Genomic DNA, 21,720 nt, shown 5'->3' on the forward strand with positions numbered 1-21,720 from the left:
GTTTGGCTTTCTGGTAGTGAGTGGTGGTGTAAATGGTGGTGGTATTTACTTTCTGGGAGTGAGTGGTGGTGGTTTAAATGGTGCTGGTATTTTACTTTCTGGGAGTGAGTGGTGGTAGTGTTAATGGTGGTGGTATTTTACTTTCTGGGAGTGAGTGGCGGTCGTGGTGGTGTAAATTGTGGTGGTTTTTGACTTTCTGGTAGTGAGTGGTGGTGGTGTAAATGGTGGTGGTATTTTACTTTCTGGGAGTGAGTGGTGGTGGTGATGGTGGTGGTGTAAATGGTTGTGGTATTTGACTTTCTGTGAGTGAGTGGTGGTGGTGGTGGTGTAAATGGTGGTGGTATTTGACTTTCTGGTAGTGAGTGGTGGTGGTGTTAATGATGGTGGTGACATCGCAATTCGTACACGGCGCTACGAATCCTGTGACCCGAGTTAGATTCCCGCTCACGGCCAAAATCATGGAAGATTATTCGAACCGTTCCAGTGCCCCCCCACTCCCCTAAGTCGACTCAGCCTAAAATGAGTACCTGGTGCAATGTGAAAACATCGCCACAAAGGCGGTCGGGCGTGGTGCTGGTCGCCCACCCCATCGTGTGCCGTGAATGCCTTCATAGGGGCTACTCGCTAACAGCACTTGCCCCAACAGTCTGTTAAGGCTATATGGGGTATATTTGTCTTTGGCTATGGTGAGTGTTGTTCTGCGTATGTTTGCAGTAGTGGAGCAACAAGGGAAGGCGCGAGTGGTGAGCGAGTGTTTATGAGCGAGCGAGAGTGGTGAGCGAGTGGTGAGAAAGCGATAGGTGAGCGGCAGCGGTGGTGGTGGTGAGTGGTAGTGGTGATTAAACGGCGAGCGAGTGATGATCAGTGTGCGGTGTGTGAGCGAGGGCTAACGAGTGAGTGAGTCGTGGGTGAGGAAGGGACAAGGGATTGTGGGTAGTGGTGTGCGCCTGATGAGTGATAGTGGTGAGCGAAGTGTGGTGAGTGATAGATGTCAACTAGTGGTGAGTGAAGTGTGGTGAGTGATAGATGTCAACTAGTGGTGAGTGAAGTGTGGTGAGCGATCGGTGTCGACTAGTGGTGAGCGAAGTGTGGTGAGCGATCGGTGTCGACTAGTGGTGAACGAATGCATGGGAACCTGATCTCACCTCAACAGCCTCCCCCCCTACAGCCCCCCCTAACCCCCCCCCCCAAATTATAATCCCACCATATCCCCGCTCCTAACCGGGCACCACGCACCAAACCCAGCCACCGCTGTGCCACATCCTTCAGCTATTTTATTTGAAACCAAATAAATACCAGGGCAGGATTAGAGAGCAGAGGGAGGGAGAGAGAGAGAGAAGAGCCAACAAGAGAGAATATTTATTGGAGTTTCCCGTTGCGTGATTGACAAAGCCCCCCCCCTACTCCCCCAACCCACAACTTCCACCGCCCCCCCCCCATCGTGCTACCCCCCCTCCCCCCCCAAATCGCCCCACGCACAGCGCACTAAATCCAAGTGACGCCAGCTGGAAATAAAAAAGCCCATTTCCAGGTTTTGATCACGAGAGGTCATGAACTCGGCCAAAAAAGAAAGGAAGGAAAATGAAAATCATTGCAAAAAATTGACTGCCAAGGTCTCAGACCGTAATTGAATAATAATAAAAAAATAAGCTCGAGCCTCTCGTAAATCACGTGACCTGTGTCTTGTCACCCCCACTCTTAAGCCCCTCGCCCCGGGCCCCCTGTGAAAACAGACGCCGCTGCTCCGTACAGCGGACAGCAGCGGATGTATGAATGTCTGTCAAAAAAAAGAGCTTCATAGCTAATTGGATTTCTCCAGGGTAAATAGAGATTCTGAGTTGTGCACACAAAAAAAACGTATAATGCGCAATGTAGGTGCTGCATGTGTTTGTGTTGAACTTATTTTGCTCCGTACGTAGCCAACCGTGTTAGTCGGAGGTGCGGGGGAAGGACGACAGGTTAAACACAAACATCAGTTATATATATGAAAAAAAAATTCAATCGAGATCATCTAAAATTGCACATAACTCCGGTAGCTTCCTAACATCGGAAGGAAGAGAGCGTTCCAGACGGCCGCAGAAGCGCATCCAAAAGCGCCGCGTGATGCGGTGACCGCCGCCTTTGTTCGACGGCAAGCGTCGAGGCAGAGATGCAGCCGATCCCTCCTCGCTCTCCTCATCTCTCCTACACCCTGGGCTCCCGTCTCTCCGCTCCCTTCCCATCCTCTTCCTCCTATTCCCCATTCTTCTCTCTGTCCTCCTGCTCTCTTCCCTCTCCCGTTCCTCGCCCTCTCTCTTTCCCCACCATCACATTACATCCTGCACGATACAATCGATTTGTTTTGGGTGAGGCCACGTAATGACGGCTGTGTCGTGAGACCCTCCACCGCCCAACGTTGCCAAACTAAACTAGAGTTAAATCTTTACTCAAAGCTTTCGTGACTGCAGGAATTCAAACTCTTTGGGTCTGTCGGTAAAGTCACGTAGGTATAAAAATAATTTTTAAAAATCACGACGTTTCGATCGCAACACAAGCGGTCGTCTTCAGGTGAAAAAACAAAGTGAATACAGACAATACGCTGTGTTTTTCACCTGAAGACGATTGCTTGTGTTGCGATCGGAACGTCGTGATTTTTTAGTATTTTTCTACCTACGTGACTTTACCGAAAGACCCAAAGAGTATAAAGTTGCCACGTGGTGCGCAGGCGTTTAACGACGCGCCTCCGATTGTCAGGGTTGGCTACGTACGGTGGCGAAAGAAGTTCAACATCCACACACACGCGCACACACACACACGTGTGTGGCCGGGTACGTGTGTAGTAACTAACTCGGAGACACGGAGAGTTGGAGGCACTCTTTATTAACAAGCACCAACGGGGTTAACACTTTAAAATAAATCCGTTTATGGTCGACGGCATTGCCCAGTCAGGACAGCTGCTAGGCTGCTAGGCTGTCCTGACTGGGCGATGCCCTTTCTAGAACCTACGAGCGGGTTCCTCAATGTGCCCCTTCCGTAACCTTTCCCCGAGATCCCCCTCTGGTCTATCACGTGGCCTGCTGACGTCAGGGCTGCTGTAAGCTGCAGATCCCCTTCCCCGCCAGCAGCCAGCGCTATGCTGCTTCATAGCCAATTCTATGTCACTACACATGGAACAGCGTGCCTGTGGTGGCGAGATGTCAACTACCTCGGCTGGTCCACAGGGGTTCCCGACCCTGGCGGGACCACCGCGGCCACGGCTACAACAGAACGTCGCTGGCTTGAATCCGCCGTGAAGGCTTACCCCGCACAGCGCCTTTCGCTCCACATGCCGGCAGCTTCATCACGAATGGAATGCGAGCAAACGACCACGACGACACTTCGCCAGGCTTGTCAGTGTGCCGGTTGGTGAAGGGATGGCTCGGGTGGCGGGTCGGGTCGGATGGGTTGGTGGGTGAGCCGAGGAACGGTTCAGACCTATCACTCGCCAGTGATATTGTCGCCTGATAAATGACTGTAATTGATGTTTTCATTGGGCCTCAAGAGCGTGGTTTACTCCTGCACGGCCATTTAGTGCGCGTTAGGGTCAAGTGTTTTAGGGGATTAGCCAGTGAGCACAGGTGAGCATTGGTAAACAACAGGTGAGCACACGCAGGCGTGAACAAGTGAGCACATACAGTTGAGCAAACACCGCAGGTGAGCAAAGATGAGCGGACAGAGATCAGCATCGGCACCCCAACACGATGGCAAAGTTCATGAAATAATTAAAAGTAAACCCATCCTCCCACTCGTCTCTCTCCTCCTCCCTCATCCTCCTCCCTGCTCATCCTCGACACAATGTCCAACGTTTCGCTCCACGTGCTGGGAGCTTGCTCACAACGTTCATTGAGGACGAGTTACAGGAGGAGTGGAGGAGACGTTGAGGAGTGGAGACGAGGAGGGTGGTCGTGGACGAGGAGCAGTGGGGGTTCATCACGGCCAACTCTCCCAACTCTTCCTACTCTCCCTTCCTCTCCCTTCCTCTCCCTTCCTCTCCCAACTCTCCCAACTCTCCCAACTCTCCCTTCCTCTCCCTTCCTCTCCCAACTCTCCCAACTCTCCCAACTCTCCCTTCCTCTCCCTTCCTCTCCCTTCCTCTCCCAACTCTCCCTTCCCCTCCCTTCATCTCCCTTCATCTCCCTTCCTCTCCCAACTCTCCCAACTCTCCCAACTCTCCCAACTCTCCCTTCCTCTTCCTTCCTCTCCCTTCTTCTCCCTTCCTCTCCCAACTCTCCCAACTCTCCTTCCTCTCCCAACTCTCCCAACTCTTCCTTCCTCTCCCTTCTTCTCCCTTCCTCTCCCAACTCTCCCAACTCTCCCAACTCTCCCTTCCTCTCCCTTCCTCGCCCTTCATCTCCCTTCCTCTCCCAACTCTCCCTACTCTCCTTCCTCTCCCAACTAATCCCAACTCTTCCTTCCTCTCCCTTCTCCCTTCCTCTCCCAACTCTCCCTACTCTCCCTACTCTCCATACTCTCCCAACTCTCCCAACTCTCCCTTCCTCTCCCTTCATCTCCCTTCCTCTCCCAACTCTCCCAACTCTCCCTTCCTCTCCCTACTCTCCCTTATCTCCCAACTCTCCCAACTCTCCCTTCCTCTCCCTACTCTCCCAACTCTCCCAACTCTCCCTTCCTCTCCCTACTCTCCCAACTCTCCCTACTCTCCCTACTCTCCCAACTCTCCCAACTCTCCCTTCCTCTCCCAACTTTCCCAACTCTCCCAACTCTCCCAACTCTCCCGTCCTCTCCCAACTCTCCCTTCCTCTCCCTACTCTCCCAACTCATCCTCTCCCAACTCTCCCAACTCTCCCTTCCTCTCCCTACTCTCCATACTCTCCCTCTATTCCCACCCCCCCTCCACCGCCACTCTCTCTACACTCTCCCCATCTATCTCCTCACTATTGCCCCCTCTCCTTGCGCCCCCCCCCCTCTGCCTGCACACTCCCCGGCTCTCCCTTGCACTCTCCCCCAGCTCGTGTCTCCTTTCTTCTTTCTCCACGTGTCGTCAGCTTCCCTCGCTAATCCCGGCACGCGAGGGGGGGGGGGGTGAGGGGAGGGGGGAGTGGGGGGTAGTTGCCAGGCAACAGAGGTTTCAAATCCCTCTATGATCAGGGACCCCCTCCACTCACCCCCCGAAACCCCCCCCGCCCCCCCCCCCATTTTGGTGCTCTTTGAACAATTCACCAGATCATCCCTCTCACCCCCACTACACGCGACCGCCTTTGTCTCCCCTTCACATAGCAGCCACACACACACATACAGTGAGGGAAAAAAATATTTGATCCCCTGCTGATTTTGTACGTTTGCCCACTAACAAAGAAATGATCAGTCTATAATTTTAATGGTAGGTTTATTTGAACAGTGAGAGACAGAATAACAACAACAAAATCTAGAAAAACGCATGTCAAAAATGTTATAAATTGATTTACATTTTAATGAGGGAAATACGTATTTGACCCCTCTGCAAAACATGACTTAGTACTTGGTGGCAAAACCCTTGTTGGCAATCACAGAGGTCAGACGTCTCTTGTAGTTGGCCACCAGGTTTGCACACATCTCAGGAGGGATTTTGTCCCACTCCTCTTTGCAGATCTTCTCCAAGTCATTAAGGTTTCGAGGCTGACGTTTGGCAACTCGAACCATCAGCTCCCTCCACAGATTTTCTATGGGATTAAGGTCTGGAGACTGGCCAGGCCACTCCAGGACCTTAATGTGCTTCTTCTTGAGCCACTCCTTTGTTGACTTGGCCGTGTGTTTTGGGTCATTGTCATGCTGGAATACCCATCCACGACCCATTTTCAATGCCCTGGCTGAGGGAAGGAGTTTCTCACCCAAGATTTGACGGTACATGGCCCCGTCCATCGTCCCTTTGATGCGGTGAAGTTGTCCTGTCCCCTTAGTAGAAAAACACCTCCAAAGCTTATTGTTTCCACCTCCATGTTTGACGGTGGAGATGGTGTTCTTGGGGTCATAGGCAGCATTCCTACTCCTCCAAACACGGCGAGTTGAGTTGATGCCAAAGAGCTCAATTTTGGTCTCATCTGACCACAACACTTTCACCCAGTTGTCCTCTGAATTATTCAGATGTTCATTGGCAAACTTCAGACGGGCATGTATATGTGCTTTCTTGAGCAGGGGGACCTTGCGGGCGCTGCAGGATTTCAGTCCTTCACGGCGTAGTGTGTTACCAATTGTTTTCTTGGTGACTATGGTCCCAGCTGCCTTGAGATCATTGACAAGATCTTCCCGTGTAGTTCTGGGCTGAGATTAGGAGCACTCCCTTTAAGAGTGTTCTCCTAATATCATCTCGTTTCCTGTATAAAAGACACCTGGGAGCCACAAATCTTTCTGATTGAGAGGGGGTCAAATACTTATTTCCCTCATTAAAATGCAAATCAATTTATAACATTTTTGACATGCGTTTTTCTGGATGTTTAGTTGTTATTCTGTCTCTCACTGTTCAAATAAACCTACGATTTAAATTATAGACTGATCATTTCTTTGTCAGTGGGCAAACGTAAAAAATCAGCAGGGGATCAAATACTTTTTTCCCTCACTGTAGCAGCAAAACACACATAGCAGCTAGACACACACACATAGCAGCCAGACACACACACATAGTATACACACACACATAGCAGCCAGACACACACATAGCAGCCAGATACACACACATAGCAGCCAGACACACACACATAGTATACACACACACATAGCAGCCAGACACACACATAGCAGCCAGACACACACACATAGCAGCCAGACACACACATAGCAGCCAGACACACACATAGCAGCCAGACACACACACACATAGCAGCTAGACACACACATAGCAGCTAGACACACACATAGCAGCCAGACACACACACACATAGCAGCCAGACACACACATAGCAGCCAGACACACACACATAGCAGCCAGACACACACATAGCAGCTAGACACACACATAGCAGCCAGACACACACACATAGCAGCCAGACACACACACACATAGCAGCTAAACACACACATAGCAGCCAGACACACACATAGCAGCCAGACACACACATAGCAGCTATAGACACATACACATAGCAGCTAGACACACACATAGCAGCTAGACACATACACATAGCAGCCAGACACACACACACATAGTAGACACACACACACAGCAGCTAGACACACACATAGCAGCTAGACACATACACATAGCAGCCAGACACACACACACATAGTAGACACACACACATAGCAGCCAGACACACACACATAGCAGCCAGACACACACATAGCAGCCAGACACACACATAGCAGCTAGACACATACACATAGCAGCCAGACACACACACATAGTAGACACACACACATAGCAGCCAGACACACACACATAGCAGCCAGACACACACATAGCAGCCAGACACACACATAGCAGCTAGACACACACACATAGCAGCTAGACACATACACATAGCAGCCAGACACACACACATAGTAGACACACACACATAGCAGCTAGACACACACACATAGCAGCCAGACACACACATAGCAGCCAGACACACACACATAGCAGCCAGACACACACACATAGTAGACACACACACATAGCAGCCAGACACACACACATAGCAGCCAGACACACACACATAGTAGACACACACATAGCAGCCAGACACACACACACATAGCAGCCAGACACACACATAGCAGCTAGACACACACACATAGCAGCCAGACACACACACATAGCAGCCAGACACACACACATAGTAGACACACACACATAGCAGCCAGACACACACATAGCAGCCAGACACACACATAGCAGCTAGACACATACACATAGCAGCCAGACACACACACATAGTAGACACACACACATAGCAGCCAGACACACACACATAGCAGCCAGACACACACACATAGTAGACACACACACATAGCAGCCAGACACACACATAGCAGCCAGACCAGTCCAACACGACTGAACGCGCTGCTCTGCATCCTCCAATCAGCTGTCACTGTGGCACGGAACCCACGCAAAGACAAAGCTTCCCATATAGCGTAAACCGACTTTTGGGGCAAGTGCTGTTAGCGAGCACCTATGAAGGCCAGCAAGGGTACACGAGGTAGTGGGTGGGCAGCACCACGCCCGGCCGCCTTTGTCTCCCTAGTGGGGAAGTTTACACATCGTACCAGGTACTCATTTGAGGCTGAGTCAACCTAGGGGAGGCCCAGGGCCGGTTCAAATAATCGTCACGACTAAATACAAAGATGACACATTCACGAAGTGGCGGTGATGTCATCAAGGCGCTTGTACCAGGCTGGGTGCACATTGAGGCCATCACGTGAAGCGTCGAAGGTTATCTGCAGGCAGAAGGAGGTCACGTGACAGACCCAGGTGCCATGGGTTGACTGACTGAGATGACTGACAGATGCACCACCTGTGCACCCTACCGTGACACACACACACCACACACACGCTACACACACACCACACACACACTCGCACACACGCTACACACACACACCACACACACACACCACACACACACTCACACCACACACACGCTACACACACACACCACACACACACCACACACACGCTACACACACCACACACACGCTACACACACTCGCACACACGCTAAACACACACTCACACCACACACTCACACCACACACACGCTACACACACACCACACACACACTCGCACACACGCTACACACACCACACAAACGGTACACACACCACACATGTTACACACACCACATACACGCTACACACACACCACACACACGCTACACACACACGCTACACACCACACACACTCACACACACGCTACACACACCACACACACGCTACACACACCACACACGCTACACACACCACATACACGCTACACACACACACGCTACACACACGCTACACACACACTCACACCACACACACACTCACACCACACACACGCTACACACACACCACACACACACACTCGCACACACGCTACACACACCACACAAACGGTACACACACCACACACACGCTACACACACCACATACACGCTACACACACACCACACACACGCTACACACCACACACACTCACACACACGCTACACACACCACACACACACCACACACGCTACACACACCACATACACGCTACACACACTCACACCACACACACGCTACACACACACGCTACACACCACACACACACACACGCTACACACACGCTACACACGCACGCGCGTGTCTCAATGCACCATTGTCTCCTCACCCATGAAGTTCACGCGTCGCTTCACTCGAGCAGTCACGGCTTGTGTTTTTTTTGTAACAAAGCAAAAAAAAACCAAAAATATTTATGAAATAAAACAGAAGGCGCGGTTCGCGTGGTCATATTCTGCCGATTCTGTGTCTTTTGTTTTCGTTCCTGGGGCAATCGTCACCCAGATCGTCGTCATCATCATCACCACGGGCGATCAACCCAAGAATGTTCTTCGCACACCCGAGTGGAGAACACAAGAGACAGATCTTGGAGGAAGATCCCGTGATGCCGACTCAGCCCCCCTCCCCCCACCTCCACCCCACTCCCCCTCCCACCCCTCCCCTTCGATGTTCAGGTGTCGATAAGGCAACGGCGGCCGTCTGGTGGACGGATCCGCACCCGCCACAGCAATGTGGAATCTCCACCACCGCTCAAATTCGCGAGCAGGGCATCGCAAGTGCCATCGGCGTCACGTTGTCCACGCAACGCGGAGCCCAGTCGGGAATCTTTAGAATCGCGATCGGAATCTTCATCTATCCTGGAGGAATCCAATGATGTGTGACGCTCTCACAGTGCAGCGCCACCCCTGAATGTTAAGAGAACGGCCCGCGGAAGTGGGTCTCACGGAGCTACGCCGTTACTCAATTGGAGTTCCACACAGCAACCATCGCCATCTCCTGGCGGACGAACTCTACTGTAAGTGGGCCCTGGTCCAAAAAAACAAATATCCTCCGTGTAGCCTGTAGCAGACTGTTGGGGCAAGTGCTGTTAACGAGCAGCAACCTATTGAAGGCCGGCACGGTACATGAGTGGTGGGTGACCAACACCACGCCCGCCCGCCTTTGTCTCCCCAGTGGCGATGTTTACACACCGCACCAGGTACTCATTTGAGGCTGAGTCGAACTAGGGGAGGCACAAGAGTATGTTCAAGGCTATACAGGGTGTCGTTGTCTTTGCAGATGTGTGCATGTATGGGCTTTTTGTGTGTGAGGCTATGTGTACGTGACGGCGTGAGTTTGGATCTGTGTGTGCATGTGTGAATAATGTATATGCGTGTATATTGTATGTGTTAACACAATTTGCCGAACACAGGCCAGCAACAAACAGCACCGATCAAAGTTGTAATCTATAAAAGTTAACACGCTCAAGGATGGAGAAAGGGTTTCTAAGAGGATATGCGTTGATCGAAATGTGTATTCGGATGTAAGCCTGTGTGTTTAACTTTGTGTATTTAGTAAGATTGGCGAATTCCTGATCTGAATAAACCTAATCGTCACCCTAACTCTAACCCTAAGCACCCTTAACTCTAATCGTAACCATAACCTTCACCATAGAAATAACCTTCAGTCTACACGTAATCTTAAATCGGAGCCTAACCATGAATTAAACCCTAAGCACACGCAGAACATAACCCTATAGCCCTATGCAGAACTGCCAATCCTGTCCAAACGCCTATACGGTCCTACTAACCCTGTCAAAAACTCTTACCGTACTATTCACTCGACCACAGGACGTAACCTTCAACTATTCCCTAACTCATTCAAACCCTAACCCGAAACTATAACTATTACGTACTCTTTGGTTCTTTCGGTAAAGTTACGTAGTAGGTATAAAATAAAATAAATCACGACGTTTCGATCGCAACACAAGCGGTCGTCCTCAGGCGGATAAAATATCATCCAGCAGTCGAAATGCCGTTCTGCAGTCACGAAAGCTTCAAATCAAGATACAACTCTTACGTTAACCATATTCATCATAACGCTAACCGATGAACATTATGTAAGCCCTATCCATAACCGTAACCCATAAACCCCGAGCTATAACCCTAACCCATAATCATTGGCCCTGGCAATAACCCTAGTCCATAAGCATAACTCATAACCATAACCCAAAACCCTACAGCCGTAACACTATTCTAATTCTAACTTAACCCATAACCCTAGCCATAAACTTAACATAACCATGGATCTCGAACCACGGAATTCACCTCGCACGGACTCCACCCCCCTCCCGCCCCCTCACCCGCTACCCCTCCCCCCTCTTCAATCGCAGCTCAGAAGTTCGCGTCTCTGTGCGCGAGGTTTAAAACACAACGGGGTCTGCAGGGGTCCGACCCGCATGGATGGGCCTGACTGGGTGTGTGTGAGTGTGTGTGTGTAGTACGTGTGTGAGTGTGTGTGTAGTACGTGTGTGTGTGTAGCACGTGTGTGAGTGTGTGTGTAGTACGTGTGTGTGATGTACGGTGTGTAAACATCGCCACTAGGGAGACAAAGGCGGCCGGGCGTGGTGTTGACCACCCACCCCCTCGTGTGCCGTGCCGGCCTTTATAGGTGCTCGCGAACAGCACTTGCCCCTACAGTCCATTGAGGCTATACGGGGGATCTTTGTTTTTTTGTGTCAGGGCGAGCGGTGGCGCGGCGGTTGGTGCTAGCCACCCCCCAATCGAGCGTGCCGTGCTACTCGCTAACCGCACTTGCATCCAAAAGATTGGTCAAGGTGCACGGTGTATCTTTGTCTTCGCGTCACACAAAATCATTCTCGATTCAGATCATCCTCGCCGTTGTTGGCCGTGGTCAGGAATCGAACTCGGGTAGCAGTGCGCGCTAACAAAATTGCGCCACCGCTCCCCCCCCCCCCCCGGGAAGGACACACGGGGACTCGCACGGACTCGCACACAGACACACACGGACACGGACCCCCCCCCACCAACCACCCTTTATCCACAACCCCGCTGTCCTTCTCGCTAAACAGGGGTCCCCATTGACGGGGTGTGAACCCCACCTCGTACTGCGCGGGGGGTCACTCACTGCTGGAGGGGTCATATCGGACTAATTGGGGCGAGGATTGTAGGGGCAGGGGGGAGAAGGGGGAGTAGGCGCGCGGGGGGGAGGGGGCGAAGAGGCGTTGAACGCATCAACAACAACATCCATGAAAAAAACAACTTCAACAACTGATGCTGACGATGACAACAATATCAATTGTTATTACGTTTATTTTTTTTGCGTTGCACGTACGACAATGAGGATGATGATGGTGGTCCCGTTTAGCCGGTTGCCCAGCTATTTTGCACGGGAGATCCGTGGTGCTGCGTTAGCTCAGCAGCAGCAGCAGCAAAACAAAGGCAAAAAAATCGTTAAAATTGCACAGAACGAGTAAAGCAGGGAAGGCCTTGAAGGATGATTGTCGGGCAGATTGAAGGGCCCGGGTTCGATTTCCGCCCAGGGCACGCTTCTGTATGCAGGGGGTTGTATGATCTCTCTCTGTTCTGCAGTCAGAGCGAGTGAGTGGAGTTTGTATGATCACCCTCTGTTCTGCAGTGAGAGTGAGTGAGTGGAGTGTGTATGATCACCCTCTGTTCTACAGTGAGAGTTAGTGAGTGGAGTTTGTATGATCTCTCTCTGTTCTGCAGTCAGAGTGAGTGAGTGGAGTTTGTATGATCACCCTCTGTTCTGCAGTCAGAGTGAGTGAGTGGAGTTTGTATGATCACCCTCTGTTCTACAGTGAGAGTTAGTGAGTGGAGTTTGTATGATCTCTCTCTGTTCTGCAGTCAGAGTGAGTGAGTGGAGTTTGTATGATCACCCTCTGTTCTGTAGTCAGAGTGAGTGGAGTTTGTATGATCTCCCTCTGTTCTACAGTGAGAGTTAGTGAGTGAGTGAGTGGAGTTTGTATGATCTCCCTCTGTTCTGCAGTCAGAGCGAGTGAGTGGAGTTTGTATGATCACCCTGTGTTTTGCAGTGAGAGTGAGTGAGTGGAGTTTGTATGATCTCCCTCTGTTCTGCAGTGAGAGTGAGTGAGTGGAGTGTGTATGATCACCCTCTGTTCTGCAGTGTGAGTGAGTGAGTGGAGTTTGTATGATCACCATCTGTTCTACAGTGAGAGTTAGTGAGTGAGTGGCGTTTGTATGATCTCCCCGTGCTGTACAGAGTGTGGGTGAATGTGTGGAGTTTCTATGATCTATTCCTGTTCTGCAGTGAGAGTGAGTGGGGTTAGGGGTTAGGCTTGGTTTAGAAGTTACGTCCAGGTTAGGGGGTTGCAGCTAGGGTTAGGAGTTAGGGTTATGTTTAAGGTAACGAGTTAGGAGTAGGGCTGGGATTAGGGTCAACGGTCCAGGGTTAGAGGCTCGCTTAGGTCCTGGACTTGAGCTTAGAGAGCAGTGTTAGGGCTTAGAGGGTCGAGAAAGCATGAGAGGTTAGAGCAGAACCATGGGTTAGAACGGGGCTCAGGGTCTATACCCGTGGTTCAAATTAGGGGTTAGAGTCGGGGGGTTAGAGGCCGGGGCGGTGGGTGGGTGGGGGGGTTAGGGGCTAGTTTTAGGGGTCAGGTTTTAGAGGGTCAGGGCTGTGAGCGGGGGTTTGGAGTGGGGAGGGGGGGGGCATTCACGTGCGGAATCACCCACGGGGGGGCGAGCTTCACCCTCCACAGCCCCTCCCCTCAACACCACCCCCCTCCCCCCCGCAGAGAGGGAATGCGAGGCGAGCTACGGGGGGCGACTCTAATGAACGGCGAGGTTTCATTTACACTCCCTGAGCGCCAGTCGGTCGCTGTGTTAGAGTTTGAGGTAGGGCTCTCCTGCTCAACGCTCGCTCACCACTCGCTCACCACCGTCCGACACTAATCACTCACCACCACGCGCTCACCACTATCCAAGACGACCTCTCTCCTCTCGCTCACCACTGCTCACGAACTCTTGTCTCGTTCACTCGCTCATGAGCTCTCGCTCATGAGCTCTCGCTCACCACTCACCAAATACGAAGGTCGGCTCGTGTCGCCTCAACAGGCTGTTGGGTTGCGAGCGCTCTTAGCGAGTAGCAGCCACCTACGAAGGCCGGCACGGCACGCGAGGACGTGGGTGGCTTGCACCACACGAACACCCGGCCGCCTTTGTCTCCCTAAGTGGAGATGTTTTACACACCGCACCAAAGGTTCTCATTTGAGGCCGAGTCGACTTGGCCACCACCCGCTCAATCACCACCACTCATCATCATCACCATCCACTCATCATCACCACCATCCACTCATCATCATCACCATCCACTCATCACAATCCACTCATCGCCATCACCATCCACTCATCATCATCACCATCCACTCATCATCACCATCCACTCGTCATCATCCACTCATCATCATCACCATCCACTCATCATCACCATACACTCATCATCATCACCATCCATTCATCATCATCACCATACACTCATCATCATCACCATACACTCATCACCATCCACTCATCACCTCCACTCATCATCATCACCATGCACTCATCACCATCCACTCATCATCATCATCATCACCATCCACTCATCATCATCACCATCCACTCATCATCACAACCACTCATCATCATCACCATCCACTCATCATCATCACCATCCACTCATCATCATCATCACCATCCACTCATCACCATCCATTCATCATCATCACCATCCACTCATCACCATCACCATCCACTCATCATCATCACCATCCACTCATCATCACCATCCACTCATCATCACCATCACCATCCACTCATCATCACCATCCACTCATCATCATCATCACCACCACTCATCATCACCATCCACGCACTGTTTGGGGCTAGGTCAGGAGTCAGACTAGGGAGCACGGTGGATGTTGAGCCTTTATTTATCAATATATATATTTATTAACAATTGTATTTAATTCTATTTTACACGACAGCTCCTTTGGATATCTCTCTGCCCACCGGGGTCCTAATTGTTCCAGCCACGTGTTCAGTTCGACATCATCCGTGGTAGGTCGGTGTCGAGTATCGCGCCATCGGCCCCTGTCGAGGATGTCCAGGGACGCGTAGCAGGCGCCTCTGTTGATCCACTGCTGGATGGAGGTGGGGGGTCTACCACACATGCCTTGCTGATCCGCTGGGGCGGGATGTGGGGGGGGGGGTCATTTGACCATACTTCACCACGCTGGTATACATCGCGCAACACGCCTGGCAAATGAGTTTTGGAAGTGGAATATTGCGTTGAGATTTGTGCAATTATTTATGGTTGCTGTTATCATTGAAAAAAAAGATGACTATGACGATGAAGATGGTGCTGGCGGTGATGATGGTGTTGATTTATCGAGCGGTTCATTAACACCATGCCGATTGTGCTTCTGATGATGATGTCACTTACTGCTACTGCTGTTAATGGTGATGATGGTCATGATGCCCGTGCAACCATGCCACTGTTACTGCTGACGCAACTACTACTGCTGCTGATGATGATGATGTCAATGCACTTGATGCTATTGCGGCTGCTACTGCTGCTGCTGCTGATGTTTATCATGTTGTTGGTAATGTTACTATTCACGCTGCTTTTGCTGATGACGACGATGATGTTGTTGATACTGCTATTGATGAACGATGCTGCGATGGCATTCCACTCGTGGTTCTGCTGCCGCTGCCACTTCTGCTGCTGCTGATGATGATGATGAACGTGTTTAGAATTCGTGGCTCGGGTTGTGAAGTTGCGCGGACGCTGCGATGCGTGACCCAACTTCTCAAACTCACAATTCCTGTCATGTTCCTAGCCCCCACCCCTCCTCCTCCCCCACAAAACTCCCCACTCCCCCCCTGGTGTAAGAGCCCATACACATGGAGATGCAAGGGAACGGAGCGGGGATGAAGGGAACGCATTGTGATTTGGAGAGGCCACGAAACGCACGGGCATGCACAGTGACACACAAAGACGAAGATCCCCCCGCATAGCCTATAAGAGACTGTTGGGGCAAGTGCTAAGTGCTGGTAGCGAGTAGCGCATCTGAAGGCCGACACGACACACGAGGGGGTGGGTGGCCAACAGCCCACGCAACACAAACCCACACAATCTCCCGCGCGCACACACACACGCGCACACACACATACACACGCGCGCGCACACACATATACACAAGAATTCGCGCGCACACGCATACACACACGAATGTGCGCGCGCACACATACACACACAAATTTGCGCGCGCACACATACACACACGAATGTGCGCGCGCACACATACACACACGAATGTGCGCGCACACAAACATACACACACAAATGCACGCGTGCACACCACACATACACACACGAATGCGCGCGCACACATACACACACGAATGTGCGCGCGCACACATACACACACGAATGTGCGCGCACACAAACATACACACACAAATGCACGCGTGCACACCACACATACACACACGAATGCGCGCGCACACATACACACACGAATGTGCGCGCGCACACATACACACACGAATGTGCGCGCACACAAACATACACACACAAATGCACGCGTGCACACCACACATACACACACGAATGCGCGCGCACACATACACACACGAATGTGCGCGCACACAAACATACACACACACGAATGCGCGCGCGCACACCACACATACACACACGAATGCGCGCGCGTGCATACACACAAACAACAGGGTAAATCCGCCCCGCTCTACAGTTCAAGGGCGAGAAGGAACAGCCCGGACTTTCAGCTCGGACCAGAGGTGTCGCTCTGGGAGGAGGATTGGAGGTGGCATCGTGAAGAGATTGTTGGTGGGGTAGTGTCGCGTGTGTGTGTGCGAGTGTGGGGAGTGGATTTGCCAATGACCGGTACCAGCGACGCCAAGATCAGATCTCTGTGGAGGAGGCTCGTGAAGGACACTGCTACTGGACAGTTGGAGGCAGTCGCCCTGCAACAAAAACAAAAACGGAGAGCGGAGGAGCGACGCTCACAACAACGAGCGACTAAAGCACAGCAAGTTGGCACAATATGGGGCACAGATGGTCAATCGGCCAGTCATCTCAGTCAGTCGACCCGTAGCATCTGGGCCAGTCCCGTGACCTCCTGTCAGCGGGTGTTCGACACTTCACGTGGCCTCAACGTGCACATAGCCTGGCACAGCGCCGTGGTGACGTCATCGCCACTTAGTTGCGATGACGTAGGTTGTTGTTAAGTGTGGAGAGCGGTGATGTAGCGGTTAGCACCCTGCATTACGAACCCAGCGTAACCGAGTTCGATTCTCGCTCACGACCACCAGTGACGATGATTTGAACCTCTGCTGGGCCTCCCCTAGGTCAACTCAGCCTCAAATTAATAACTGGTGCGGTGTGTAAACATCGCCACCAGGACCGGTTCAGATAATCATCACTGTTCCTGGCCGTGAGCGGTAATCGGAACTCGGGCCACAACCACCACGGCAACCACCACGGCAACCACCACCACCAACAACCACCACGACCACCACGACGACCCCCACGTCCGTGCATCGTCATAGTCGCCGTGGCTCAATGGCGCTACCGCTAACAGCACTTGCCCCTGTGGGTCTACAAGGAGTAAACGGGAGATCTTTGTCTCTGAGTGGGTGGCTCTGCGGGGTCTGGGGCAGGGCACGCCGCTTGAGAACTTCTCCCCCGCACAACAAGCGGCCCGCCGTTCTTTTCCACCGCTGTACAAAGATGAAGCGAGCCCTTTATGCTGCCCAATCACTGATTGTGCTCGGAGATTGAACGGGGCCCCTCAGTCTCAGTTAGTGAAGGGGTTCCCCCCCCCCCATGCACCCTCCCCCCCACCCTCCGCGTGACCCCCCCCACCACCCTCCCCCTCTTCTGGATGACAGCGCTGCTGATGAGAGCGAGAGAAGTCGAAACCGGTTGCGTGCGCGCTGAGTTTCGGTGCCGCGGTGCAACGATGAAGCAAAGGCTCACGGGAAAGGGCGGTTCAGCAGGCGCGGAGGCTGATGGGCGTGCATTTTAATCGCGTGCGCGTTGCACTTCTTTCGCACCGTACGTCGCCAACCGTGGGTGCGAGAGCAGGACAACAAACGAGACGAAAAAAATCAGTTCTGAAGAAATTAGTCTTTCAATTCAATTATTACCTCCGTGTGTTCAATTGCTGTTGTTATTATTATTAGGTATGTTTTTTTTTACCCAGGGAAGCCTCAGCAGACTCTCAAGACTCTTATTGCAAGAGGATGTTGCCACGCGTAAATGTTTCCGTTCGTGATGGGGGAGGAGAAAGCCCAGCATCGCGTTGCTACGCGCGAGCGTGAAGACACAACCCAAGCACCCGCACGGATGGATTCAATAATCCAATGCTGTGGCAGGCCCTCATCCAGCAGCGGATCGACAGACAGGCAAGGCAGAGGCCCTCCTGTACAGGAGTTTAACTTCCAATTGGAAAAGCACGTGGCCACCAGCAGTGACCACGGGACGTCATTAAGGTTTTGTTTTTTTATGAACAGCCAGAAGATGAGAGAGGCAGGGAGAGTGGGAGAGGGACGGTGAGGGGGAGGGGTGGTGAGGGAGGTGGGGGAGGGAGGGAGGGAATGGGGGCGGTGATGGGTTGTAAAGAACGGGACCCGACCCCGTTAATCCATTCACCCCTCCCCGTAACCCACCTCTCACCCCCCTCACCCTCCACCCCTCCCCCATTAACACGGAGCGCTCTGAATGCACAATGGCGTGACGCGACCCAGGTCACACACTCGGCCAGATCGCTCTGCTATGAAGAAGGGCCATTGCCCGAAACGTCGCCGATTATATTCGTGCTAATTGAGGTTACCAATGTAAACGAACAACCCCCCCTCCCCCTCTGGTGACCGACACATCACGGGTAGACATTTATCCAGCAGTGGATTGGCAAAAGGGTTGTGACCCAATAGGAACGGACCCAAGACGATTTCAAAAAGCAAAAAAGATAACCCCGTACCCGAGCCGTGGACGCCCGGTTTGACTCGGAGTCTGCGGTGTCTCTCTCTCTCTCCCCCCGTGGTCAAGTGGATTTGGCTGCTATACATTTGGCTGCTATACATTTCCACGTTGAGCTATCGTTGTGATGGGCAGGGCGCTTCTGAAAAAAGAGCCACGTCGCTACAGTGGGGCCTTGCCGGGTAAAATAAAATAAAAGAGTTTTTTTTATATATCGAGTCCGCTTGGTCTGTGTACAGTGTGGTAACAACTGGCTGTTGCATGCAGACAGAGACAAACACGTAGAAAACTCAACACAGTCGCCAATAACCGCGGCCCTAAAGGTGAAACGTATCACAGGAGACGTTTCAAACCAATGGCCCTTCTTCATAGGAGAGAGATAGAAAGGCCATTATCCGAAACGTCGCCCGTTATGCATGATTGTCATTTTAGGGCAGTGCTTTTGACGAATGTGTAAACATCGGTACTGGAGAGACAAAGGCGGCCGGGCGCGGTGTTGGTCACCCACCCGCTCGTGTGCCGTTGGTGGCCTTCACGGACGCTCGTGAACAGCACTTGCCCCAACAGTCTGGTAAAAAGGCTACAAGGGGGATCTTTGTCTTTGTAGATGGGTGTATGTGTGGCTTGGTGTGTGGGTGTGTGTGTGTCTGGGGAGCGGTAGTGTATCGGTTAGCGTGCTGCACTACGAACCTGGCTATCCGGGTTCGATTCCCGCTCACGGCAAACACCAGTGACGATTATCTGAACTGGTCCTGGGCCTCACCCTAGGTCGACTCAGTTTCAAATGAGTACCTGGTGCGATGTGTAAACATCGCCGCTATGGAGACAAAGGCGGCCGGGCGTGGTGTTGGCCACCTACGTATAGGTGCTCGCTAACAGCCCTTGCCCCTACAGTCTGTTAAGGCTATACGGGGGATCGTTGTCTTTGTGTGTCTGTGCGACACGGCCCCTACACGGCCCCTACACGGACGCGGCACGGAATAGAGAAGAGATTGGCTCATGCGGTACAGACGGAGCTGAGTGAGTGCACGATGTTGGACTTCTTTCGTTACCGTACGTAGCCAACTGTGCTAATTGGGGGTGCGGGGCGGGGGGGAGGACAATAAACTAAACAAAAACAATCGTTTCTAAAGAAATCAGTTTTCAATCTAGATAATGTATAAGTGCATAGCTTCAGTGGCTTCGTGATATCAGGAGGAGCGTTCCAGACGGCCGCAGAAGTGCATTTGAAAGCGCGCGATGCAGTGGCCGCCGGTTCGCCAAAAGCCGCTGCTGCTCTTGCGAGTATGACCGGAGTGGACGGTGACACCAGCGGTGTCAAGATCGGCCTCTGTGGAAGAGGAGGCTCGTGAAGGACGCTGCTACGGTGCAGTTGGAGGCGGTCGCCCTCCTGCCTGCAACAACAGCGGAGGGCGGAGGAGCGACGCTCACAACAACGACGAGCGGAGTGTCGGCGTCACTTGTGGTGCATCTGCCGGTCATCTCTCAATCCTCGACCTACTGCCAACGAGCCTCTCTGTGTTATTGTTGTTATTGTTGTTGTTATTGACGCGGCCCACGCACGAACAGTGTGAGCCGCACAACTGTTTAGTCCCCGTTACCCTACCCCCTCCTTACCCCCCCCACACCCCTCCTCTTTAAAAGAGGGCGCTTCCCGCATCAATTAAGGCCCTCGGCGATGTTTATTAAATTGATTAGGCGATTTGCATGTCAATGGCATCAAATTGGTGAGCGCGGGAGGACGGGCTGGAGGTGCGCGCGGGGCCGCGAGGAGGGGGGGAGGGGGGGGAACGCCGTCTCTGGCGGAAAGTTTTAGAAGCAGCGGAGAAGTTGCCGTAAACTCCCCCCCCCCATATTCTCTCCCCCTCTCTCTCACCTCGCACCCCCCACGCCCAACAGAGACCCCCCCCCTTCTCCCACCCCCTCCCCATAAGCTTCCCCCGAATTAATGAGCAGCAATGCGTCCTGTCTCCATCGACCCATTGGCTTTACGAACCACGACTGTTCGTCGACATTCAGAGGCCAATAACACAATGCACTTCCACGAAATAAAAATGTATCGTTATGTACACGCCGGGTGCAATGACGGCTTGACACACTTCTCTTGAGATGGCACTTTATTGAAGACACATTCACTTGATATTGGCGGAGACTCCCACTGCACCAGCCCCGAGTGTCCCGCACATCTCCCTCTTATACCGACACGAGGCCACGCCCACCCCCCTTCTCGATCCTTCTGGACGCTCACTCCACCGGCAGACTCCACGGCCTCTTCAGTTACCTGACCACGCTCCCTTCTCGAACATTCCCGTAGCCACCAGTCCCTTCGCACTCACATCTGACGCCCCTACCATAACCTCCCGCTCTAACCGGCCAAACAGAACCTGCGTGCGTTGCGCTGGGCATGCGGGCTGCATGGTCAACCCAGACCCTCGCCTGTCGGACGAGGCTGTACTGATGATGGGACCGTGTCTCACACACACACACTCACCCACTCAGTCACCCGCTCACTCACTTAACCCACTCATTCATTTACTCACCGACTCGTGCGTTGCGCATGGGCATGCGGGCTGCATGACCCAGCCAACGCAGCCTCCTCGCATGCCGGAGGAGCTCACTGATGATGACGATGGGGACTGTGTCCAGTCTGGTCAAACCGAGGATGGATCGTAGGCGGGCCAGCCTGAATATTGATGTTTTACGCACCGCACCGGTACTATTTTAAGGCTAAATTAAC

General features: G+C 52.4%; 1 long non-coding RNA gene across 1 annotated transcript in view; it reads right to left on the reverse strand.

Moving 5' to 3' along the window:
- Positions 1-14,332: 14,332 nt before the first annotated feature.
- LOC142929341 (uncharacterized) overlaps positions 14,333-21,720 on the reverse strand; it is a 62,265-nt gene continuing 54,877 nt past the window's right edge. The window contains exons 2-3 of the long non-coding RNA XR_012945627.1: positions 16,891-16,966; positions 14,333-15,161 (exon numbers count right to left, since the gene is read on the reverse strand). This is a non-coding gene — a long non-coding RNA (uncharacterized LOC142929341). The remainder of the gene's footprint in view (positions 15,162-16,890; positions 16,967-21,720) is intronic.

Source organism: Petromyzon marinus, chromosome 29 (assembly GCF_048934315.1).
Source record: "Petromyzon marinus isolate PM22_M1 ecotype Great Lakes invasive population chromosome 29, UKy_Petmar_22M1.pri1.0, whole genome shotgun sequence".
NCBI lineage: Eukaryota > Metazoa > Chordata > Hyperoartia > Petromyzontiformes > Petromyzontidae > Petromyzon > Petromyzon marinus.